We start from the raw sequence: 27,177 nt of genomic DNA, 5'->3' as shown, positions 1-27,177 counted from the left end.
ATAGCCCATTCTATTGCCTACACAACTGTCTGCAATAGTCATTTAACACATTTTCCTGCTTCTATTTTTTTCAAATAAACTTTTTATTTGAGAATAATGGTAGATTTATGGAACAGCTGCAAAATTAATACAGAGAGTTCCTGTAGATCCCTTGCTTAGTTTCCCCTAATGTTGACATTTTACATTAATGATATATTTGTCAAAACTAAGAAACTAATACTGATATATTATTCTTAACTGCAGATTTTGTTCAGATTTGACCAATTTTTACACTAAAGTCTTCTTTTCTGTTCCAGAACCCAATCCACTATACCACATTGCATTTAGTCGTCACATTTCCTTAGTCCCCTCTGATCCGTGACAGTGTCTTTGTCTTTTCTTACTTTTCATGCCTTGATAATTTTTTTTGTTTTTTTTGTTTGTTTTGTTTTGTTTGCGGTACGAGGGCCTCTCACTGTTGTGGCCTCTCCCGTTGCAGAGCACAGGCTCTGGACGCGCAGGCTCAGCGGCCATGGCTCACGGGCCTAGCCGCTCCGCGGCATGTGGGATCTTCCCGGACTGGGGCACGAACCCGCGTCCCTTGCATCGGCAGGTGGACTCTCAACCACTGCGCCACCAGGGAAGCCCCATGCCTTGACAATTTTGAGGAGTACGTGAGGGAAGCTATTTTGTAGAATGTCCTTCAATTTGAGTTTGTCTGATGTTTGCTGCATGATTAGACGAAGTGTACAGATTTGGGGGAAGAATTCCACAGAGGTGAAGTTCCTCTTTATCACATTGTATCAGGAGGTACTTATTATCAGCAGGGCCTATTGCTGGTGTCTTAGTCCACTTAGGCTTCTGTAACAAAATACCAGAGACTGGGTAGCTTATAAACAACAGAAATTTCTCTCTTACAGCTCTGGAGGATGGAAGTCCAAGATCAGGGTGCCAGCAAGTTCAGCATATGGAACGAAGCAGGTTTTGCTTAACTATAAAGCCATAAATAAAAGCACGAGATATGCCCCAGGTCATTAAGTGACGAAATGAAGTCTGCATTCTGCTGGTCGAGTTCAGCAAGATAACAGTCCTTAGGATCAAGGACAGGAATTTAAGGGAAAGATGACATTCCAAAGTAGGAGACCCTCATTATACGGAAGTCTGAAATGATTCAACATATTTTAGTATATGTTACCACCCTTCTGTTGATTTGAATAAGCACTGTGACAGTCCCAGTTTGACCTCATAGGGTCAAATACTCTCCTGCCCAATACAGAGGAGGAGCTAGTGATGTAAGCCTGACGTCTACTTAAAGAATGAGAAAAAAGCCAGTCTTTTCCCCTCCCCCACTTTCCTTTGATTATAAAAATGTAGGCCACTTAATTCTCAGGGCAGAGCCCCCTCACCTGCATGCTTGTATCCCTCACAAGCATCCTGTATTAATAAATCTACTTCTTGCCTATCACTTTGTCTCTCTCTGAATTCCTTCTGCGCTGAGACACAAAGAACCTGAGCCTCAGTAAGTCCAGACACCAGGTGAATGATTCTAATTAAAAGACGGTGGGTTCAAGTCCCAATCTGGGTCTTGGCTGGGTTCGAGTCTTGGCACGTGGGTTCAAGTCCCAATCTGAAGTGCACAGTTTCAGCTCCATTCTACCTTTGTGAGACAGGATTCAGAAAGCTAGAAACCCCTGAAAACATAATATGGGAAATCAAAAGGTGCTGGGTAGCAAGAAAATAAGAAAAAGGTCCCATTCACTAACATGTGATTGATTCTCAATAAATATCTGTCAAAGGCAGGGAGGATTATAGGATTTCCAGGCTTAGCAAATAAAACTATAAAATGCTTAGTTCAAGTTGAATTTCAGATGAACAATGAATGATTTTTTTTTTTTAATGTTGAGCCTTCTTTTAATTTATTTATATTTATTTTTGGCTGTGTTGGGTCTTCGTTTCTGTGCAAGGGCCTTCTCTAGTTGTGGCAAGCAGGGTCCACTCTTCATCGCGGTGCGCAGGCCTCTCACTGTCGTGGCCTCTCTTGCTGTGGAGCACAGGCTCCAGACGCGCAGGCTCAGTAGTTGTGGCTCACGGGCCCAGCCGCTCCGTGGCATGTGGGATCCCCCCAGACCAGGGCTCGAACCCGTGTCCCCTGCACTAGCAGGCAGACTCTCAACCACTGCGCCACCAGGGAAGCCCAATGAATGATTTTTAAAAATAAGTATGTCTCATGCAATATTTGGGACACAGTTATACTAGAAATTTATTTGTTGTTTACCTGAAGTTCAAATTTAACTGGGTGTTTTGTATTTTGTCTTGCAACCCTGAGGAAGGAGGATGAAGGAAGCATGGAAGGAAGGGAAGGAGGGAGGGAGGGAAGAAGATAGGAATCAGGCTACCTTAGGTTCATGCAGTTAGATTTTTGGTTCATCTGACTCCAGATTTACCAGGAGAACATCTGTCTATAATTTGATGTTTCATGAGAAACTAGCCCCTAGGAAAGAATAAACTGGTCAGACTGCCTGGAATTTCTCACTGTTAACTGACAAATTAGCTTTTGACGAAGATGTGGCATCCTCTGTAGCTTGGTACAGGAAAGGAATGTACTGACTTCAGGGACAATCATATTCTTGTTCATGTGTCAGATTTTGCAATATAAGTTAATAAATTAAAATTCCAATTTTATGTCCCGTTCCTTAGAGTTCAATTACTGCTATGCCAACCTTGAGAGATAAATCTGCTCCCCTGGGTGTGCTCAGGGCGGGGATTGCAAGGCTCTGTTATGATGTTCCCATGTTTTATTTCTTAAACTGAATGGTAAGGATATGGTGTTATTTATTTTATTCTTTGCAACATTTTGTACATCAAAATATTTTATAAGGTATTTTCAAACAAAATGAAATAAAAGCCAGAGCGGTTTAATGGAAGAAGGATGGATTTGCTTTGAGAAGATATTTGTTTGAGCCCAGATTAGCCACTATTTTATTTCCTTCTATTTTATACTGCAGCAACATTGAGTTAATCAGAGGGTTTCTAGTGCCATCTCATGCTGTGCACCTTCTCTTACATTTCCATGCCTTATGCTTTGCCTTTTGTCTTGGAAAGCCTTTCTTTATTCTTTCTTCCAGCCTCTCCCACTCACTTTTTTTTTTTTTTTTTTTTTTTTTTCCTTTTTGCGGTATGCGGGCCTCTCACTGTTGTGGCCTCTCCCGTTGCGGAGCACAGGCTCCGGATGCGCAGGCCCAGCGGCCATGGCTCACGGGCCCAGCCGCTCCGCGGCATATGGGATCCTCCCAGACCGGGGCACGAACCCGTATCCCCTGCATCGGCAGGCGGACTCTCAACCACTGCGCCACCAGGGAGGCCCTCCCACTCACTTTTTTGAAAGACAACCCATAATCATCATACAGTTCTTTCCTGTTGGCAACTCTCTCCACCACCCAACCCCTCCACTCACTGCAGGAGGGCCTACTTTTGCCACTGCCTTATTTCTCTATCTCCAATCAATGTTAGGTTCTCTGTCGCCTCCACCACATTGTGCTATGATTATCTTTTTACAGGTCTGTCTTGCCACCAATCGGAATCTTCTCAAGAGAAGAACTGAGCTTTATTCATTCCTCTACTCGCTGAACCTAGCAACACGACTAACCCATGTTTACCCATCTGAACTGACCATAGGAAATGCCTATCTGTGAGCCTTAGTTCCAGCCATTATAAAGTTGATACATAAACACACACACACACCAGCAAGTACATTTTCAGCCACATATTAGCTGCTTAAAGCAAAGCTCACTTCTCTATATTCCCAAAGCATCAACTTCCTAATCCAACTTCCTTCTTTTAACAGTGAGAAAACTAAGGCCCAGAGAGGGAGAGTAACCTGCACAGTATCACACGAGAGTGGGGCAGCTGATTCATAGCGAGAACCCAGGTGTCTTACAGTGGTGCCTGTTGCTAGGGGATGATAAGCGGGTTGTCCAACTTCCCAGCTTCCCTAACTCTTTAGAGAATTTAAGTGGAAGCGACTCTCCCTAGCACAGCCCCATAGCCGATCCAGGCCTCGAAAAGGAAGCCTGTGGAAGTCTCCATGGTCCCATGGCCATATTTATGCAGCATTTTCACACTTCCCAGAGCCTGGCTCAACCCAGCGGTCCCGCTTTGTTTTGGTCAGAAGTCTCACTGGCAGACACAGTAAGTAATATCTGTGGACTCTTTGAAGCCCTTTCCCCTAGAGCCTAGTTAGCCTTGACTATCGGTGGCATTGACTGAGGCCGTCCTTTCCATACTCTGCTGACCTGAGGTCATTTGGTGTGAATGGAAACAGAGGCGCTGGCGCCCCAGGATTGCTTGCAACACAAGTTACTCCTTTTTCAAGCTGTGGATTCCATTAACTAACTGGAATGGTCTTTATGTATTTGGCATCAGATGTAGGCTTGCCCTCCCCTTGCCCCTTCAACATTTTGGAGGTAAGAATGCTCTATGGTCAGGGATTTCCAGGGCCAACCCGGAAGGAACATTCCGGCATGGATTTCCCAGACGGGTTGTCCTCTGTTTTGGAAAGTGTCATCCTATTTATCGCCAGTCCCCATTGCTGTGCTTTAAGGGCCATAAGCATGACTGTTAATCACTCCTTCTTTCCTTCTTTCCCGGCTTTAGAGGGCAACTCCAGAATAACTCCATTTGGTGCCAGGTGGATTAGAATATGAACATTCTCAAAGCTTCAAGGGCCTTTGGCCTTCACCTGGGAGAATCCTTCATCCTTACAAATGGAGAAACAAGACGGAGAGGGGAGAGCTTTGACTAAGCGCCCACAATATTAGAACTGGGACTCAATCTAGTTTCCCTGGCTTCCTATTCAGGACTCAGAACTTCAAGGAATTCTCAAACAACAAACAAACAAACAAAGTCCTCAAACACTGATAGTACTTATCTGAAATTTCCTACCAGTTTGTTCTTTCAGATGCTGTCTTACTCTCTCGCTTGCTTTCTTTTTGTTTATCCGTTTATTTATTCCTAGTTTTTCATCTTTGTTTCCTTGGCCTAAATGTTTTTCTAATCCCTTCAATTTGTCCTTCAAAACCTAGCTCAGGGAACTTCCATGAAGTAAATGGAAGGGAGGGAGTTTGAGTTGTTGGTCTTGATTCTTCAATCCCCTATAACCGTATTAACTATCCACACCCTTGCTATGGCCTCACTGTAGCTGGAATATATATTCCACTATGTGACTTTGGGCCCTTGGCTTGTCATCAACATGACATGACAGGCTATCTTCTGCTTCTGTCATCACCATAAGCACATGGCCTGGTATGTACCGTCCCTTTAGCCTGGGCTGCAGAATGAGACAGAAAGAATAGACCTGACCCAGACCTACAGCTGGAAGCTAAACCCAGCAGAGCCCAGCAAAACCTACTGAAGTCACAAGGTGTGCCTGCAAACCTCTTGGAAGAGCTTCTGCCTCAGAAGGGAAAAGTGGTACCCAAGTATACCTATGAGATAGCCTTGTCCTAAGACAAAATAGGTTGCAACATTTATTCATTCGGTCATTCATTGTTATTCAACAAATAATCACTGAGCACCAACTATGACCTCTTCTACTCTCTGAAACTATACATCATGAAAACTATTTGTCCATTAATGCATATTTCTGAGGAAAGGGTTTATGGCTTTCCTGAGCTACTGCTATTTGTCCTTAATCTCAACCAAATGAGTAAAGGCCCCTGGTAATAAGGGTTCACTTGGGGCTTGATTCATTTGCCACAGAAGGTCAGTATCGAATAGTACTATTGTATGGCTGCTCACCTGTGAGTACAGACTAAAGAAAAAAATTTGCTCAAATAATTTGAGTTTTACTAGAAGAGTTGACCAGAAAGGTGGAATGTTAATTTGCTAATTACTAAATGAGTGCATTAGTCATTTGGGATGATCACCTATGCTATTTGCAGTTGACTCTCAACATATAACTTGTATCCTAAAATTGTAATAAAAATACTGAGGGCTTCCCTGGTGGCGCAGTGGTTGAGAGTCCGCCTGCCGACGCAGGGGACACGGGTTCGTGCCCCAGTCTGGGAAGATCCCACATGCCACGGAGCTGCTGGGCCCGTGAGCCATGGCTGCTGAGCCTGCGCGTCCGGAGCCTGTGCTCCGCAACGGGAGAGGCCACAACAGTGAGATGCCCACATACTGCAAAAAAAAAAAAAAAAAAAAAAAAAAAAAAAAATACTGAATGTTTGTCAATACCATGTTAAATTTTAACTATCACCTGATAATTTTGTAGGTTGGGCTCCTGTAATACGTCTGTCTGTTAGCACCTTAACATTTTAAACTATTTTCTCCTGTTGCACTAGTACAAGTCCCCACTGGTTCCTTTATGGTTGACTTACTATTTTTCTTTCTTGAATAATATGATTTTAAGATCCTTTACTATTCTGATCTCTCTTCTCTGCATTTCCTAGTTTGTCCCTGATTCTCTTAAATATATTATTGAAAATTGACCAGTCTCGAAATGTAACCAAATGATTACCTCCTGCTGTGGACTGAATTACGTCCAGAATACCTATGTTGAAACCCTAACCCCTTATTGTGATGGTATTTGGAGATGTGACCTTTGGGAGGTGATTAGATTTGAGCTCATGAAAGTGGGGCTTGATGATGGGCTTGGTGCCCTTATAAGAAGAAACACCAGAGAGCTTGTTCATTCTCTCTCTCCACCGTGTGGTAACACAGCAAGAAGGCAGCCATCTTCAAGTCAGAAAGAGATCTCTCACCAGAAACCGACCATGAAGGTACCCTGATCTCAGACTTCCAGCCTCCAGAACTCTGAAAAAATAAATGTCTGTTGCTTAAACCACCCATGGCAGCCTGGGCAAACCAAGACACCTCCCTCCCTGCTCCCTGCACAGTGTCTAGCATGGTGCTTGTCTTCCATGGTGTGATTGATGGACTGGACCAGGGGATGCCAGCCTTAGGAGACCAATCTTGGTTTGCCCAGAATTGACACAGGCTGATGAACCCAGCAGGTCCCCAAATTCACACCAAACTTTTCTACTGCTGGTCTGGATTTCTGGGCTCCCAGCGCCAGCCTCTCCATGCTAGCCTTTGGGGAGCCAATGCTTCTTGTGGAAGATACCACATGCATGAATAATATGACGAGTGTCTGAGTTGGCAGCGAGGGGTGGCAGAACTTGCCTAGGGATGAAGCCAAGGCTGGCAGATTTCCCACCTCCATTCAGCTCCTGAAAACCCAGCAAATTCACGTGGCCATGTATGGTGCCGAGGACTCACTGGTGGGAAGATTTAGAGACAGCTGGGATAACGTGCTTCTCTGCAGCCCCTGGGCAATCTGCACAGTCCAGTCACCCTTCGATCTCCTTCAGGGAGCACTGGTGATCACCTGCTGTCACCACACTTGCTCTATAGGTGCCTCGTGCTGCTCATGAGAACAGGTGGGAGGCACGAACTAGTCAATTCAATTCCTTTACCTTTAAAATGGTAATTTATTTATGGTAATAAAAATATTGCTTAAGATCATCATGACAATCAAATGGAGTAAAAAGGTCAGACATAGAGGCCAAATCGTCAGAGCCACCATCACTGGTCACCGTTCTCAGAACCATCAGTATACAGTTTCTTATAAAGCTGAGAGCACCCTGAGGTAGACTGTGTTACGTTATTTTACAGCTGAGGAAACTGAGCTTTGGGGAATGTATTTACCTGCATGAGTTCACAAAGCTAGTGAGTGTGAAATTTCTTTCCCAGTGCTTGGTATATAGAGAGCACTTAATTTGTACTTACTGAAGTATCAGATTTGTGTTTTTAATTCAGGCTGACATCAAAGTCCATGTCACCAACCCCTGTGCTGGTACTGTTTAACTCTAAACTGTAGAGTGCTGTTCCCCCTGTGAGGAACTGTTTCCATTTGGTCATCAGTTCTGATCCCCAAACTGATTGCCCTGTGAGTGGGCTCCCAACAGACCTCCTGGGCCTTACATCCTGTCCATTACATCTTTTGTGGGCTACAGATCTGGGACAGGTTTCTATGTGAGCCAGAAATAAGAGGAATGTTAGCACTGACACTATCCTTGAAGATATTATGTGCCAGAGGAGGGAGGGGAATAAGGTAAATGACATTCAAAGAGAATATGTAGTAATAGCTACTCACTTTTCTTTTTTGGTTTAATTAATTAATTAATTAATTAACATCTTTATTGGAGTATAATTGCTCTACAATGGTGTGTTAGTTTCTGCTGTATAACAAAGTGAATCAGCTATACATATACATATATCCCCATATCTCCTCCCTCTTGAATCTCCCTCCCGCCACTGACTTATTGAATGTTGATCTTGACAGATACTTTTTAAAGTATTTTATGTATCTATCATTTTCTCCTCCTCATGAAGTAGGGACTCTTTCTAGCTCTCTTTTGTAGAAGAGGAATCTGAGAATATTAATTTAGTTGTTCCATGCAACTCTCTTTTTCCATGGTGAAAACAATCATGGTTAATCCACATTCTTTGACTTGAAGGTCAAAATTTAGCAAAGTCACCAGCATGATACAGAGGCCTGTGTCAGGGCTCTGGGCCCCTGGAGCCCTGACTTCAGATCCTTTTTCCGTCAGGGAGTCCAGATGAATCAGACACAGGGGATAGCTCTTTGATTCTCAGTTTACTCACATGTAAAATAGCAATTCTTATCATACAATAATAAGATGTGAGGTAGCCATAAAGATAGAATCAGAAATGCCTGTACAGTACAATTTGCCTGGCACAAGTTAAACACTTAATAAACATTCGCTGTCAACATTATCATGAACACGTAATAGAAAAGAACAAAACCAAAACCAAACTAAGGCAGCAGATTCAAAGTGCAGAAGAGGATTTCAGACCCTTTCACAGTTTCCAGGGTTCCCTCACGTGCAGGATTTCACCCATGTGGCTCCCTCTCCAACCCTGCAAGAGCCCCGACTCCTCCTTGTGAGATGCAGTCATTTAATGATCATCTAGTTCTCCTGGGTGTTCAGGGACAGGGTCAGCCCTCAAACTCTGGTCAGCCAGTGTTCTGTCAGCTCCTACAATGTGTCAATGAATGAGTTGCCTGGATGGAATGGAAGGGTTATTCAGGGAACATTCCTTAGAAGAGAGGGCAGTGAGTTCCAGTGACCCCACCTGCCACAGGTATGTCCTGGTTGGTGGGACGGCTGGGCAGTTCTCCACTTTAGGCACCAGTGAGAATGGCTGGCCCAGAAGGAGGGTCTTTTTTACTCCATTCCACTGCAGATGAAAAACAAGTGTTTCCAAATAAATCATTTTTCTTTATTGACTCTTTAAGTACTGCATATCCTGCTCTGAAACATTGAGAATCACCACCATGGAATGGTAAGAAGACAGACTTTGGAATCAGAAGGATGTGGTGTCTAACACCAACTCGGACAGTTGTCAGCTGCATGACTTTGGACAAGCCATTAAGCCCCCAAGCCTTTGTCTCTTCCTCTGTGAAATGGGGACAGTAATACCTACTTGTATGATTGTTGAGGGGATTAATTATATAATGTATTCAAGGTGACTGGATCACAGGGGATCCTTAGAAAAAGTCACAATTTTTCATCGTTACCTTTTCATTAGTAAACTAATAAATTGTAGTTACAAAAAAAAACTGGTTTTCTAGATCCTGTCATCTTCACACATGGTGCCTTATGATTCTAATACCAGAGACTGCCAGGCAGTTAGCTTGATTCACAGCTTCAAAAGGAAAGTTGTGTTTGGTGGTAGGAGGGGAGAGAAACTCACTCTCCAGGCAGACAAACATGTGGTCAGTTGACATGTGTGTCAGAGGGAAGATAGAACAGTAAAGAGAAATTTTCAGATCTCTAGAATAGATAAGAGTAGTCTGGCATGTAAGCCAGTCCATGGGCAACTGAGGATTGTTTCTGGAGCATGACATTTGTTCCAGCTGTTTGGGCTTTGTCCATACAGTGCATTGTTGGAGGTTTGTCTTGCTATCACATTGGATAGGTGGGATTGAAAATGTCATGTCACCTACAGTGACTCAAAACAGTCTGGTTCCTTCATCTTCTCACATCTATGCTCTGGACAGTAGACTTCAGATCTGGTCACACTGCTGAACAGAGCTCTGGAGTTTAACAGGACGTTTATACCATCTGAAGTCATCCAGCTGAAAAGCCACCCCAAAGGCTGAAATTCAGTGGGAGATACACTAGGAAAAAGGCAATTACAACAGACTGTTGACAGTGTCATATTAGGGAAAGTGTGAGCTGCTGTAGAAGCTGATAGGAGTGCTACCTAGTGTAGTATTGGTGATCAAGGCACTATCAATTTACCCACAGGAAATGACCTTTTTGAAAAAATAACCAAATGGAGGTAGTGAAGGGGGAAGGTAGGGTTGGAGACAACAGCCTTGGATAAAGAAACAGCATGTTCAGAGCGTAGAGGTGGAAGAGAGTATGGCACATTCAAAGATCATTCATGGCTGGAATAGAGAGTGGTTGGTGGGAAAATGGCAAGAGATGAGAATGAAAAGGGACAAAAGTTCTCACAAACCATGCAAGGAGATTGGACTTCATCCCTGGGGTGTTGGGAAGCATCTAAAGTGTTAAGCAGGGGCATGCCAGAATCACATCTTATAGGAAGTAATATAGAAGGTGAACTGGAGGTGAGATGTGATGGTGATGATGATGACAAGGATGAGGAAGGAGAGGCGAACCACCACCATCAACACCACCACCACCACCAAAGTGGAATATGTGGCCAAGCATTCAAGAGCCACGCCCCCCTCCTTGTGGCCTCAGACGACTCTACTCAATGCAAAGAATAGGGTCAACACATGAAAGGAATTTGATAAATAAACACTGAATTATACACTTGATTACATAGCTCTCCCTGTGGTGGCTGGCATGTGACTCTCAGAATGTGGCATTAGATGGGTGACTGATCTAAAAGGAAAACTATCAAATAAATTCATGTGTTACTCTTGAAAACCACAGAATAAGTTGTGGTTTTATGTTTCACAAAATGATTTACAAGAGTAGGTTTAGGGGCTTCCCTGGTGGCGCAGTTGTTGAGAGTCCGCCTGCTGATGCAGGGGACACGGGTTCGTGCCCCAGACTGAGCCTGCGCGTCCGGAGCCTGTGCTCCACAACGGGAGAGGCCACAACAGTGAGAGGCCCGCGTACAGCAAAAAAAAAAAAAAAAAAAAGAGTAGGTTTAACCAAAGATGATTGCATTCTATCCCCATCTAATGGACCTCATTGCAGGCATCGAAGGGTAGGGCAGTAAAGGGAATTGTGTATTATTTTGTACAATTGATGTATTTTTATTAAAGAGTTGGGGAAACCAGTGCAGAGAAAGAGGAGGGTCCTGCTCATGATTATAAAGCAAATTAATGAAAAAATAATAGTAGCGTCTTCTGAATTACAGCCTTCTATTCTTTCAGTTGTATCTGTGACTTTACCATTTACAAATTGAAGATTAGGTAAATAAACATAATCATCTTTCCATAGGGTAATATGCCTTAAGGTGTGTTCACCAGGATGCAGCACTGGTAAATGGTAGTAGCTGGTGTGTGTGTGTGGGGGTGGGGGTGGTAGGGGGAGTTCTAGTTTCACATATGTTTAGAAATGATGGTGAAAACAAAGTTAAGTATATTTCTTTATTATGGATATTTAAGAGGTTTTAGTAAACTAATATACCTTTTGAAATCCTGAAAGGAAGATTTCATCAGCCTACGGTGTTCAACATCAGATTGACATGTTGTTTTTCATAAATTATGCTCATCATATTGACTTATTCAACACCTTCAGGATTGACATCATAATTCTATATTATATGAAAGGCTTTTAGGGTTTTATATGCTTTTCCGATTACATATTTAATTTAAGTATGTCTCTCTAGAAGTTAATCGGCATCTCTTGGAATTCAACTGGAAGACTTTGACAGATAAAACAGTTCAATGACTAAATAAATCACATCAACTTCTCCCAGCTTTCAACATTTTATGATCTACTTCAAGAGTCTGGCAACGTCTACCATCTTAAATTGGATTTCTTGTCATTTGACTGTCAATATTCTGCCTTCATAAAAATGTTCATTTCAATGCAACCTGAAAATGTAATCTTTTATAAGCAACAATTGAGGACTCAAGTTAAATCTAGCCACAAGAGGTACAACAAATGCAGATAAGCCGACTGAAGTGAGCACCAGATGAAAGGTCTCATCCATGCACAGCTAAGATTGCCAAATCAAGGCCTAGTTGCTAAAAAATATCCTTTAACATTGTGTAACATGTAACATGCAGCCTAATTTCAGAGGCGTTAAAATCAGGTCTGGGGGGCTTCCCTGGTGGCGCAGTGGTTGAGAGTCCGCCTGCCGATGCAGGGGACACGGGTTCGTGCCCCGGTCTGGGAAGATCCCACATGCCGCGGAGCGGCTGGGCCCGTGAGCCATGGCTGCTGAGCCTGCGCGTCCAGAGCCTGTGCTCCGCAATGGGAGAGGCCACAACAGTGAGAGGCCCGCATAACGAAAAAAAAAAAAAAAATCAGGGCTGGGTATGTGTTAGAATTAAAGAACTGAATATTATGCAGCTGTTTTATAGACCATGTTTGGGAAATGCTGTTTCCCAAGAACAAGGAACAAAATGCCCTAGAATCTTGCCAAGCTCTTACCACCCTCTAACCATTCCAACTAGAGATTCACAGATGACTTAGTCCATTCAGGCTGTATAACAAATTACCATATACCAGGTGGCTTATCAATAACAGAAACTTATTTCTCACATTTCTGGAGCCTGGGAAGTCCAAGATCAAGGTGCCAACAGATTCCTTATATGGGGGGGGCCCAGTTCCTGATTCATAGAGAGCAGTCTTCTTCCTGTGTCCTCACATGGTAAAAGAAGGAGAGACCTTTCTGGGGTCTCTTTTATAAGGTCATTAATCCCACTAATGAGAGCTGAACCATCCTGATCTATTCATCTTCTCAAGGCCCCACTTCCTAATACCGTTACATTGGGGGTTAGGATTTCAAACTATGAATCTTGGGGGAACACAAACATTCACTCAACAGTAACAAACATTCAGATAAATCTTCAGGTTATTTCTCAAAGGCATTATGATATCCCCACAACCATAATCTCATCTTTTCTATAAGGACTCAAACTATTTCCAGTTTTATTTTTGTTTTTTTTTGTTGATTTTTTGGTGTTTTTTTTGCGGTATGCGGGCCTCTCATTGCTGTGGCCTCTCCCATTGCGGAGCACAGGCCCCGGACGCGCAGGCCCAGCGCCCATGGCTCACGGGCCCAGCCGCTCCGCGGCACGTGGGATCCTCCTGGACCGGGGCACGAACCCGTGTCCCCTGCATCGGCAGGCAGACTCTCAACCACTGCGCCACCAGGGAAGCCCCCAGTTTTAAATCAATGAAAATTTCTTGAGATTTTAAGATTTCTGATACTCAAAAACGTATGAGCTGAAAAATGTAGATGATAAGTGATAATGCACGTTCCAGTATTGAAAGTAATATATGAATGTATCTTTATCCTTAAAACTTATTTCCCTTTTTCATTTTTTAAATCTTTTACTCATTTTCCCCAGTTTTATTTTCCTCTTTTTGCCAAGTTAACACATCTGAATGACATTTTAAAGCCTGTCAAAGAGTAAAAACTAAAACATATGATCTTAATTAAGTTTGAGTGAGTGTTTTGCCAATTCAAAGTTGTAGTTAAGAAAGTATTTTAGAGAGAGAGAGAGAGTGGAAGTTTACAGATCTACTCTATTCTTTTTTTTAAAATTAATTTATTTTTTATTTTTTTTCGCTGTGTTGGGTCTTCATTGCTGCGTGCGAGCTTTCTCTAGTTGCAGCGAGCGGGGGCTACTCTTCATTGCAGTACGTGGGCTTCTCACTGCGGTGGCTTCTCTTGTTGGGGAGCATGGGCTCTAGGCGTGGACTTCAGTAGTTGTGGCACACGGGCTCAGGAGTTGTGGCTCACAGGCTCTAGAGCACAGGCTCGGTAGCTGTGGCACACAGGCTTAGTTGCTCCACGGCTTGTATGATCGTCCCGGACCAGGGCTTGAACTTAACCACTGTGCCACCAGGGAAGCCCAGGTCTACTCTATTCTTGTCCTATTAATTCAAAACAAGCCTCTCCCTTGCTCAAAATTTTTTTATCTTCTTAGGTCAGAGTCCTTTATTTGATTATGGCCCCAGGGCATTCATTGTGACGCTCTGGGGAATTACCTCCATTATATCAATAAGTAAACTATTTAGAATTGTGTTTTGAACACCACTAAGTTCTTAGAAGAACTTGCCTAATTATTTATAGTGGGTTGCATGGTACCTCCCCAACCCCACTGTCCTACTTCTAAAACCTATAAATGTGACTTTATTTGGGAAAAAGTTCTTTGCAGATGTAATTAAATCAAATGTTGTGAGATAAGAGCATCCTAAATTACCCCAGTGGGTCCTACCTCCAAGGAGAGTGGGAAAAATATATGCAGCACAAGCCAAAAAATGCCTGGAGCCACCAGCAACTGGAAGAGGCAATGAAAGAGTCTCCCTTGGAGCCTTCAGAGGAAGCTTACTCCAGCTGACAACTGGATTTCAGACTTCTGGGCTCCAGAACTGTGCCTGAATACATTTCATTGTTTAAAGCCACCAAATTTGTGGTAATTTGTATGGCAGCCCTGGGAAACTCATATAATACTCCAATGCTCCATGGCTTCCCTCTTCTGGAATCTTCAGAGACCAATACTGCTGACTTGAGAACTGACGCCAGAAATGCGGGGGCAGTGATTTCAGTTTTCAGTGATTTTATCAAAGAATGGGGGTGGGATATTCTTCTGTTCTTTATGTGATGGTTTGGATGACTTTTTTTTTTTTAATAAAGCATATAGTGAACTGTAAGCACTATATCTGAGGTAATTGTTAAAACCTTCCTCTGTGCCATAAAATTGATACATCATATTTTACGTTGCCTTGTTTACAATTAATTTACCAAGTGTTCCTTAAAAAATTTCCAATAAAAGATTGAGTGAAATGAAAATGGCTGATATCTTCCACTCTCCTCACTGTGTCTCAGTTTTCTTATCTGTAAAAGGGAGATCATTGGATAGTACTGAACTTAGAGTTGTTGAGAGGGCTTATCCAGTCAATACATGTAAAAAGTTTAGGAGAATTCCTGACACATTATAAAAGTTCTATAAATGTGGACTGGTGTTGTTATCATCATCATCATCATCATTATCATCATCACCATTGTTATTATTGTAATTATTATATTTACCAGCATGGTAATCATGAAATGGAAACCCAACACTTGTGCCCTGAGTAAATACCTAGCCTAAGATTCATTTAGCTTGTCTCCCTAATTGAAGTTTAGATGCCCACTGAGGTATGGAGAAATTTTTATGGTCTTTCTTCAAACTAAAAAGCATAATGGCATTATTGTGTGGTAAAGACATCTTGGACTTCAGACAGACTTAAGCTCCAATCCTTGTTCAACAGTGAACTTGCTCTGTAACCAGAGTCAAACTGTAGTACATGCATCATAGGCTGTCTGCTAAACGTTGCTTCTCTTTTCCACTCACATGCTGAGTCCCAGAAGCTGTGAACTAGTCAGAGGCCACTGATGACAGAATCAAAGATGAGGCTGTAATGCCAGCTGAGACATCAGAGTATGGGGATTTTTGTGGGGACTTATAAAGTGACCAAAGAGAAAAATAGATGAATTATTTTCCAGGAAATGAAAACCCAAAAGTAGCCTGGAGAAGAATGGGGAGAGAGGAACAAGGTAATGAGAATAAGACAAGACATGCTAAGTGGAGCAGAAAGGAGAGAGGGTCCTTTCTTTCTTTTGACCTCTTCTTCATTATCTTTATTATTATCACAGTCCCTCTGCTCTCATATAAAGAAAAAGAAGAAACACAAATGATGAGTTTGTATTTGGATCGTGAATGGACACAGAATTTTTAAATAAATATGTAGGGACACAATTTTGTTACTCTCTAAGGCTTAACAAAGCCCATGGATTTCATCATACTTTTTTTTTCCCCTAAAAGCTTCAACTAGGATTAAAAGATATCAAAGCATTTAGTCTATATTACTATATATTTTTGTCTATACTAGTCCAAATAAACAGATGTTCCTAAGTCCTTTTCTGAAATTGTTTTGATATGTGTACACACCCTTGACTACTAGACGGATGGTTCTGATTAGTCTGACCAACTGAATCAAATAATCAGTCATTCAGTCAAGCAGTCCGTTGGCCTCTTTCTACCCTTGTCTCCTTACCAAATTGGCTTATTTGATTGCATTGTTGATCAGTTTCAAGTTTAGTCTTCTTATATTTCCCCTTAAATGGAAAACTTAGGCATTACAAAGTGTAACATGATTTTCCCAATGAAAATTAGGGATACAGCCAGGGATAGATTTGAGATTTTCTAATTTTCAGAGCAGCTACTTTTCTTCTACAAATTGTACACACACACACACACACACACACACGCATCAAGTAATCTTCACTTTACAGGTAGGGAAACTGAAGTTCAGAGAGGTGTGGTGAGTCCTCTGATGTCACAGAGCATTAAGACACAGGGTATCCCAAGGGACCAAACCATAAACCACAAAATCTGGATCAGTTATTCAGGAACACTACCCAAACAGTACCTAAACAACAAGAGCCTAGTCTGGGGCTCCCAGGAACACAGTTTTTCCAACAAGATTAAACCATCAAAACTTGTGAGGAGGGCTTCCCTGGTGGCTCAGTTGTTGAGAGTCCGCCTGCTGATGCAGGGGACACGGGTTCATGCCCCGGTCCGGGAAGATCCCACATGCCGTGGAGCGGCTGGGCCCGTGAGCCATGGCCGCTGAGCCTGCGCGTCCGGAGCCTGTGCTCCGCAACGGGAGAGGCCACAACAGTGAGAGGCCCGCGTACCGCAAAACACACACACACACACACACACACACAAACTTGTGAGGATAGCTTCTGACAAAAGAAGGACTAGAAAATTCATTCTAGAGAGGAATGATCACCCCTGTGGCCTGAGCATAAAGAGGAAAGAGTATAGGGAGGCAAAACAGGTCTGAATAAGAAAGCCTACATTCTGTACACTGTCTCCTTTACCATTATCGAAGACAATAAAAATACAATCCAAGAAACACCATCAATAGAGAATAAACTGGATGTGCATTTGTCGTGAGCAAAATAAGCTAACCCCGTGTTCTTGTTCCCTTCTTGCTACCTCATATTAAATTGTTTTCTCCAATGGCTTATATGAGACAGAAAATTCCTTGAGTCAAGGTTAACGTCTTTTTTTGCTATATGCTTGAGGTTCAGCAAAAAACACAAGAAATATTTGTAAGATGCTGAATGGACATTTAGGTATGGCCTTCTCTCAGCTTCAAAATTCCTTTTCCTTGCTGTTGACTCTAAAAGGTCCTGTTTAAAGGTTACATCCTCAAGGAATTCTTTCCCATCCCCACCATTTCCCTATTAAAATCAATCTCTCTACTCCCTAAGAGCGTTGTGTATGTCCCTTGTTATAAGCATTTTGTTCTGTTTTATCATTGTGTTACTTAAATGACATGAGATAGGCTGGCATCTTAGCTGTAAGGTCCCATAAATTTCTAACCATTCTCTACTAAACTCTGTTTTACCACAGTACCTAGGATAGTGATTTTCATTTAGCAGGGAAAAGCTTGATAAATAAAGTGAATACAAGTATGGTTATTAAATGTTGAGTTGGCTCCAGGCAAATGCTGACAAAGTTTGCTTTTGGTATTTTTTCTCAAAGACTTGGTATATATGACTTTCTCTTCTCTCCCTGATTAGTGCTCTTCTGCTCGTTTCTCATCCAGGAATATCTCCATGAGATTATCACAAATTAACTCACACTAAGATATAAAAACTAAAAAATCCAAAGGAGTTTCATTTTAACCTGGAAAAGGTTTTAAGCTGGAGAATTATGATGTCACTAGCTATCAGAGATGACTGTACTTGGAGAAGCGGACCAAGAAAACAGTGTTTATTACATTGGTCTATGCCTGTGCATTTTTTTTTTTTTTTTTTTTTTTTTTTGTGATACGCGGGCCTCTCACTGTCGCGGCCTCTCCCGCTGCAGAGCACAGGCTCTGGACATGCAGGCTCAGCAGCCATGGCTCACGGGCCCAGCCACTTCGCGGCATGTGGGATCCTCCCGGACCGGGGCACGAACCCGTGTCCCCTGCATCGGCAGGCAGACTCTCAACCACTGCACCACCAGGGAAGCCCTGCCTGTGCATTTTTAAACATGGTTTACCCTGTAGGAGATGTAGGCATGGTTAATTATGATTAGAAATGAGGTCACTGGCATCCTGGGATTTGGATGAGTCTTAGTTCTGTCAACCCAGTAACCCTGGATCACATAAAATGAGTCTCAGATTCCTCATCTATAAAAAGAACTCTGAAGTATTTCCAAAGTTTTTTATTCACTATTTCTAGGATATCAATTAAAGATAAAATTTTAGAAGTTACTTTGGAACCTGGGGCTAGAATGGAATGCCAGCCAGGGATAATGTAATCAAACAACGAAGCAGGGCATGTTAAGGATCATCCTGACACTTTATAAAGTTTTTTAAAAAATTTAATTCAAAGCCAGGAATTAGTGTAAGGAAAGAATCTAAGAGTATTAGCCATTTTGTGTATCCAAAACTGGAAATAGGTAGGCAAAATATATGGGAACAGGTCATTATAAGGAAGGAAGGAAGAGAAAGAGAAAAGGAGAAAGGAAAGAAGAAAGGAAAGAAAAAAAAGGAGAGAGAAAATAGTCAAGAGCTAATCTGAGCGCATTAAATATCATGTCATTAACTATTGGAAAAATAGACATATCCCACAAAACCCAAGTGCATAGTAACCGACATAAATATTTTCTGCAAAGATCCACTCCGTCCTGGGTTTATGTCTGTTTATGATTGATGACAGCTACATCTTGGCCCCAGAGGACAACCTTTATTCACATTCACTCAGCTAAGCTAGTTTTAATTGTCTAAATATAATTCAATCTTTAAAGTCTGTATCTTTGACTAGGTAATGTCAACATTGGACTTGGCCAATGGAGCTTCAATGGAAAGACAGCTACCTCCTTCTCAAACTTTCTCTTAAGGTGGCCCATAACCAGAACCTTCTACTGACTTGGTTTCTCACTCCTTTCTCCTTTTTGTATTCCATAGAATAAGATTATAAAAAGACCAAATATATTTGTCAGCTATTTACTTTTATCCTTCACTCCGATTTGTAGTAATCAGAAAATATTTAATGTTAATTGAATATTGCCCACTGTTAGTACTTCGATCTTATGTATAGAGCATTGGAACTTACTGGGCACATACACTTTTATTTTCATTCTCACAATGATCCAATAAAGACATTTTTCTCTCCCCCCACACCTCCTGCTACCACATCTCACAGATGAAACATCTGAAGCTTAGGAAATTTGATTAGTTTAGACAAAATCCCAAGCCAGTAAATGACAGAGGTGAGATTGGCACATGAGTCTGTTACAGTCCAAAAATTCATGCTCGTTCTTATCATGTCATCAGAGATGATTTGAAGCTAAATGTGACACAATTCCTTTATGAAAAGCCACAGCAAGTATTGTCTGGAACATTTTCTTTAGCATGTATTTATAGAGATATTTGATAATAAAAACTTGCCACAAGAAAGCTTTTCATCCAAATTATTGACAAATAACATTTAGCATACTTTACTGAACACTTGAAAAATACTTTCTTATTTAATTCTTATGACAGCTATTTAAGTGAACCAGTTAGAATAGGCGAGCCTGTGATGCAGTGACAAATATACCCCTAACTCTCAATGGCTTTATACAACAAAAGTTTGTTTCTTACTCATACCAATTTGATGGGAGATAGGCAACTCTTCTAGACAGCTTTTTATGTGGCAATGCAAGGAGCTAGGGTGCTTCCACCCTGTGGCTCTGACATCAACATATGTTTTACTTCAGTGGTCCCCAACGTTTTTGGCACCACGGACCGGTTTCATGGAAGACAATTTTTCCACGGACGGATGGGGTGGGGGTAAGGGGGATGGTTCAGTTGGTAATGTGAGTGATGAGGAATGAAGGGGAGTGACAGATGAAGCTTTGCACATTCACCCGCCACTCACCTCCTTCTGTGCAGCCTGGTTCCTAACAGGCTGAAGACCAGTAACAGTCTGCGGTCCGGGGGATTGGGGATCCCTGTTTTACTTGATTGCTGCATCAGGGGAAGAGAAAGTATGGAGAATTCATCCTTGCTTCTCTAAAAGCCTCCCCTTGGAAGTGATGCTTGTCACAGCCCATTGGCCAAGATTGGTCACATGACCGCAGCCTAGCTGCAAGGGAATCTGGGAAGTCTTCCCACACTTCCAGGAAGGAGAAGAAAACCAGATATGGTGTTAGTAATTTCTACTTGTACTCTTCTCTCCACTTTGCCTAACTCTACACTTATGCCTGAAAAGTCTGGATCGCTCAGTACCAAAAAGAATCCAGTCTTATTCATGGCCATTCACAAGCAAGTGCAGGCATCACATTATTTACTGTTTAGATCATCTGAGTTAGATGTTCATAGATCTCACTTTCCTTTTCTTCCCTTTTTCTCTCCCCCCTTTTTTTTTCTCCCAGGGTCCCCAAACATCTTATTACCACCATCTGTTTTCAAGCTTCCCAGTCAGGTTTAGCCTCACTTCTTTAGATTGGTTCACCAGCAGTAAAAATGAAACTCTCAACTATAGATTAATAACCTCTCATAGCATGACACCGATGCTTCATTACCTTAAACATATCTCACGACTGGAGAGAGGATGGGGAAAAATACATAACGCGAAAAGAGAAAGACCCCTTTCTTTCCACGTACAAAAAGAGAACTAAGACTCAGTGATTTTTAAGGAATTTGCCTAAGGTCACCGGACTGTTCATTATGGCTGGTGTGGGGATAGTGATGTTTATGAGCAGAAGAGGGGTGAGAGAGGACGGCAATGACCTTTGGAGTAAGTCCTCTTCAGCAATTCTAGGGTTGTTTCATGTCATATTGATGAAAAAGAGAAATAGTTCATCTTTCTACTACTCAAAAGCATTTTTTGTTTTTGGTGGAAAAATAAAAGGACAGCTTCCATCGTTGTGCAAAAATTTCCTTTTCCTGAAGTTCCTGTCATTCACATATACTAATCTCTACCTGGTGAAGCAGGATCACTTATACACTTACTTTTTTTCAATAAATATATTTTAAAATTATTTTTATTGGAGTATAGCTGCTTTACATTGTTGTATTAGTTTCTGCTGTACAGCAAAATGAATCAGCTATACATATACATATATCCCCTCTTTTCTGGATTTCCTTCCCATTTAGGTCACTGCAGTGCATTAGGTAAGAGTTCCCTGTGCTATACAGTATGTTCTCATTTGTTATATATTTTATACATAGTATCAATAGTGTATATATGTCAATCCCAATCTCCCTATTCCTCCCACCCCCCTTCCCCCTTAGTATCCACACATTTGCTCTCTATATCTGTGTTCAACAAATATTTTTTGAACAATTACTATATGCAATATTTTAGGTGCTAAGGATACAGTGCCCACTAAAATGACTGTTCTTTCATTTTCTCACCAAAAATGCTGTCTATAACATCTCTGAAGTCTCCAGTTCAGCTCCTCCTACCCTTCTATATCTTGATTCGCTTATGAAGAAGCAATGCTGGTGGCTGATACATATCACTCAATGTTCTTCTCCCCTTATCATCCACACTAGGACACTGCTGTTTCCCCCTTTCTGCAAAGGAATCCAGGAATTCCCCAAATTAACACAAGAGTAAGCACAATTAGACTTATTTAAACTCGGGAGAGATGTTTTTCTCATGAAGTAGTGGAAAACTTGACATCATATTTAAACTTAATCCAACTGCAGAGAGATTTCTAAAGTTGAGAACTGAAATGTCAAAGACAGGAAAAAAGTGTTATCCCCATAGCTACTGTGCTCTGAGCTGAAGATGACTCATGAAAGATTGTGTGTGTGTGTGTGTGTGTGTGTTATCCTCAGATCACTGACAAATTACTAGAACTAGGAACTTGGAAATTACAATATGCTTGAACAACCAGAAAATGTGGACTAATTAGAGATTTGAGTTCTCTTTGGGTGGTTCTGAAATTTTCTTGAAACATGTACAGAATTAAAAGTAAACTGCAGACATAAGGATTTTCTTTCTCGATCTGATGAACACTTTTACATAGCATTTTTTTTAGCTTTCTGGTTTCCACTTTGCCACAGTTAAATTATTCACAAGCAGGCTGGAAAATTTTTCCGGAAAATGAGTTTTAGATTTCAAAATATGAAATTTGTTAGTCAGTAAAGTTTAAATTTTTTCTCCTGGTAAACAGTATACATTTATATCATTTTTTTAAATCAGTAAAGAAATAACTATTGAATTAAGGCATTAGAGAAATTTATTTTAAAATACGTTTGTTGTTTACACAATTTTTTTTTCTTATTGAACTAATTTCTCTTTCCTCCTTTTCCTGGCTACTCACTTATGCTTTCTCTCTGAATTTGGAAAACTCTTACCAAACATCTTCTATGTACCAGGCATTGGTGTGCCCTAAAATTAAAGTTGTCAAGTAGCTCATGATTTTACTAAAGAGCAAATTACAAAACTACAGGATCAGTGCTGTGAAGTGTGACATGAAAGTCATGCTGAATGGAGAGAGGAGAGCCTAACTCTGCTTAGGAAACTGGGGGACTATTTCACAGAAGATGTGCAACTCGTGTCATGCTTTGCAGGAAGCTGTCTAGCAGACGGCACATGAGGGTACTGTAGGCAACTGAAATTGCTCATACAAGTTCACAGATGCAGGAGAGAACAGCATGGCTGGGATGCAGGAAAGGTCAAGTGAGTTTCAGTGAGAGATGAGGCCGTAGGGAGAACAATCATGAAGAACATGGCAGGCCATATAAAGAAGGCTTTACTTGTGACTGAGTATGTATTTTGGCCTCTCTGTCTTCCAACTTGTACAATTAAAACAATACAAATTGGGCATGTTCCAAGAGTGGTGAAATTAATGTGGTGTGTCTACATAACTCTCAAATGGCATGCTACTTGGATGATGAGTTGTGTGTCTTCCCAGGAGAGCATCCACAAGTTCATTAAGTAAAATGATGCACTGAGCTCTATTGAGAACTTCCTATACACCTAACGCAGAATCAGAGTGGGTGGAAGAGAACTAAGAAATATCAAGTGTGTATTATTCAAAGCAACACATGTATTGATCACCAAGAATGTGCAGACCATTGTGCTAGGAACAGAGGGTACAAAGATGAGTAAGATATTGTCCCTCCCTTCAGGAATCTCAGAACCCAAGGTACAAATTAAAGGGAATGAAATGTCTCCAATTACTTCAATTACTTACTCCCTTTGTTGAATTTCTACTATATGATACTCACTGTGTTTAAAGCAGGGAACAACACACCTTTTTTTTTTAAAACTAATTTATTTATTTTTGACTGCACTGGGTCTTCGTTGCTGCACTCGGGCTTTCTCTAGTTGCGGCGAGTAGGGGCTACTCTTCGTTGCAGTGCACGTGCTTCTCATTGCAGTGGCTTCTCTTGTTGCAGAGCATGGACTCTAGGCACATGGGCTTCAGTAGTTACGGCACAAGGGCTCAGTAGTTGTGGCTCTCAGCCTCTAGAGCATAGGCTCAGTAGTTGTGGCTCATGGGCTTAGTTGCTACGCGGCATGTGGGGACCAGGGATCCCCATTGTCAGGTGGCTTCTTAACCACTGTGCCACCAGGGAAGTCCCACAACACACCTTTATACCTACTGCATCATTTACCAGAAAACCACCTCTCTTCAGGAAGCTCATGATGTGTTGTCTAAATAATGTATATAAACAATGATAATATAAGGAGAATTATAGACAAAGAGGCTTTGAGAGAGTTTCCTTTAGGGTTATTCAGATGGAGGGAAAGCACCCTCTATAAAGCCAGAAGTTGTACAAGTACAGTCCCATAATCGTCACAATGATTCACCAAAATAGACATCCTTAGCTCCATTTTTTGACCATGGAAATAGCTTGAAAAAGTTAAAGTAACTTGCCTAAAGATAAACGTTGCTTCAGATAAGGGCTTGAACTTAGGTGTTTCTAGTTACATAGTCATGTTTTCTCCACTCTTTCTGGGCTACGTGGAATTAAGAAGAGTGTAGAGAAAGAAGTGGCATTCAAGAAAACCTGATTCTGGGGCTTCCCTGGTGGCCCAGTGGTTGAGCGTCCGCCTGCCGATGCAGGGGACACGGGTTCGTGCCCCGGTCTGGGAAGATCCCACATGCCATGGAGCGACTGGTCCTGTGAGCCATGGCCGCTGAGCCTGCACATCCAGAGCCTGTGCTCCGCAACGGGAGAGGCCACAACAGTGAGAGGCCCGCATACCGGGAAAAAAAAAAAAAAAAGAAAACCTGATTCTGACATTCTCTTAAAGACACAGCCTTATGTCAGAGACATGGTTCTTCTAGTAGAAGCTGATCCATCTGTCTCATGGTCCAAAGAGGTCAAACTCGAATAAAAAACAGCACTGGAAACTTTCAGACTCAGTATGTTCAGATGGTCTTGTGTGCAGACATGGCATATAATGTGTAGGTATCCTTTCTGGCTTGCTGGAAATCTGGTGCCATTCCTATGGCAGGAACCAGTTTGCAATCACTCCTGTTTGTTTTTTGAACATTTATAATGACATTGGATACATTAATATTAGTCCATGTCCACTGTTCCTGGCCAGGGAATGTAGTAACATAAATCTCCAGTCTTCCAAGTACAGTTTTGGTTGAGAAGACCTATCCTAGTCTCTGGTATTAAAAACGTTACGATATGGGAATTCCCTGGTGGTCCAGTGGTTAGGACTCAGCGCTTTCACTGCTGGGGCCGGGTTCAGTCCCTGGTCGGGGACCCAAGATGCCACAAGCTGCGTAGGGACTTCAGTTTGAAGGTCTGTCATTTGAAATGTAGACAGAGCTATGAGAGGCCTTAGAGAAAAAATGAATATAGGATTGTAAATAATGCCTGAGCTGACATGTCCCTTGTGGGGACTCCGGTAATGGGGCCCAGCTGCCCAACAGGATGCTCCATTGATTTGTAAGGGAAAACAACATTTTTTTCAAACTGATATTGTGAGTTAAGATCCATGGCTGAATGCCGTGTGTTTTTGTACTTTACAACAATTCAAACCAGATTATTTTATACTGAAGCCACGGAAAAACAATCCCTACTGCCAACCCCCATCTTTCCTTCCTCCTGACAGATCTGCTCAAAATACAGGTTGGAAATGGGAGCTGTTTACCCAACTTTTCTAACTGAGGTTACATGATGAAAAGCTTTCATAGCAGAGCCTGAAGTATTAGGGATGCTTTTAATCAGTGTGTAGGATTGTAATTAAACCCAGGGTTTCCCCCTCCTGCAGATGTTCAGGTGCAGGGCTATATTCCTCTAAGGGTTATGTTTGAGAACAGGCTGAAAGACACCTTCAGAAGAAAGGCTGGAGAATATTAAGAGATTTTTGCTGGGAGACAGAAGACTGGATTTTGTCTTGTTTCTGTTATTCTGGGGCTATTGTTCCTTCTACGAAATAAGGAGATTTGAGGAAGAATGACTGCACAGCTACTAGTCCATATAAGATACTGAGAGAATATGCAGACATTTTGAATTTAAGTGTTATTTATGGGTACTCCGTAATCACTGAAGTCAAAGACTAATGCAAGTTCTACTCACAGCTTTAGAATTCATAAAGTCAAATCTAGACAGCTATAATTAAATGTGTCATTCTAATAATTCTATCTCGGCGTACTCATTTGTAGAATAAAAGGAGGGACCTAGGGGTCTAAGTAGAGACTCTATGGCTTCCAGGACAAAGTCTAAACTCCCTGGCTTGTCAATCAAGTTCCTTCATGATCTGGCCACTTGACACACTCCTGATTGCCTCCTTCAACCATTCTGCACATTCACATGCCCTCAATCTTTTTTTTTTCCTTGTTCATGTATTTTATTTTATTATTACTATTTTTAACATCTTTATTGGAGTATAATTGCTTTACAATGGTGTGTTAGTTTCTGCTCTATCACAAAGTGAAACAGCTGTACATATACATACATCCTCATATCCCCTCCCTCTTGTGTCTCCCTCCCACCCTCCCTATCCCACCCCTCTAGGTGGTCACAAAGCACCGAGCTGATCTCCCTGTGAGATGCAGCTCCTTCCCACTAGCTATCTATTTTACATTTGGGAGTGTGTATAAGTCCATGCCACTCTCTCACTTCGTCCCAGCTTACCCTTCCCCCTCCCCGTGTCCTTAAATCCATTCTCTGTGTTTGCATCTTTATTCCTGTCCTTCCCCTAGGTTCTTCAGAAACATTTTATTTTTAATTTTTTTAGATTCTATATATATGTGTTAGAATATGGTATTTGTTTATCTCTTTCTGACTTACTTCACTCTGTATGACAGTCTGGAGATCCATCCACCTCACTACAAATAACTAAATTTTGTTTCTTTTTATGGCTAATATTCCATTGTATATATGTGCCACATCCTCTTTATCCATTCATTTGTCGATGGACACTTAGGTTGCTTCCATGTCCTGGCTATTGTAAATAGAGCTGCAATGAACATTGTGGTACAAGACTTTGTTTGAATTATGGTTTTTCTCAGCATATATGCCCAGCAGTGGGATTGCTGGGTCATATGGTAGTTCTATTTTTAGTTTTTTAAGGAACATCCATACTGTTCTCCATAGTGGCTGTATCAATTTACATTCCCAACAACAGTGCAAGAGGGTTCCCTTTTCTCCACACCCTCTCCAGCACTTACTGTTTGTAGGTTTTTGGATGATGGCTATTCTGACTGGTGTGAGGTGATACCTCACTGTAGTTTTGATTTGCACTTCTCTAATGATTAGTGATGTTGAGCATCTTTTCATGTGTTTGTTGGCAATCTGTATATCTTCTTTTGAGAAATGTCTATTTAGGTCTTCTGCCCATTTTTGGATTGGGTTGTTTGTTTCTTTGATATTGAGCTGCATGAGCCGCTTGTAAATTTTGGAGATTAATCCTTTGTCAGTTGTTTCATTTGCAAATATTTTCTTCCATTCTGAGGGCTGTCTTTTTGTCTTGTTTATGGTTTCCTTTGCT

The 27,177-nt window shown here is 41.6% G+C and overlaps 1 protein-coding gene across 2 annotated transcripts in view; it reads right to left on the bottom strand.

The window, feature by feature from the left end:
- Positions 1 to 27,177, bottom strand: part of LOC308618540 (uncharacterized protein) — a 224,254-nt gene that overhangs the window by 83,911 nt on the left and 113,166 nt on the right. The window lies entirely within an intron of this gene.

Source organism: Mesoplodon bidens (assembly GCF_964165515.1).
Source record: "Mesoplodon bidens genome assembly, chromosome: 6".
Lineage (NCBI taxonomy): Eukaryota > Metazoa > Chordata > Mammalia > Artiodactyla > Ziphiidae > Mesoplodon > Mesoplodon bidens.
Note: the sequence above shows the minus strand (reverse complement) of the source record. Positions and strands in the feature narration are given on the sequence as shown.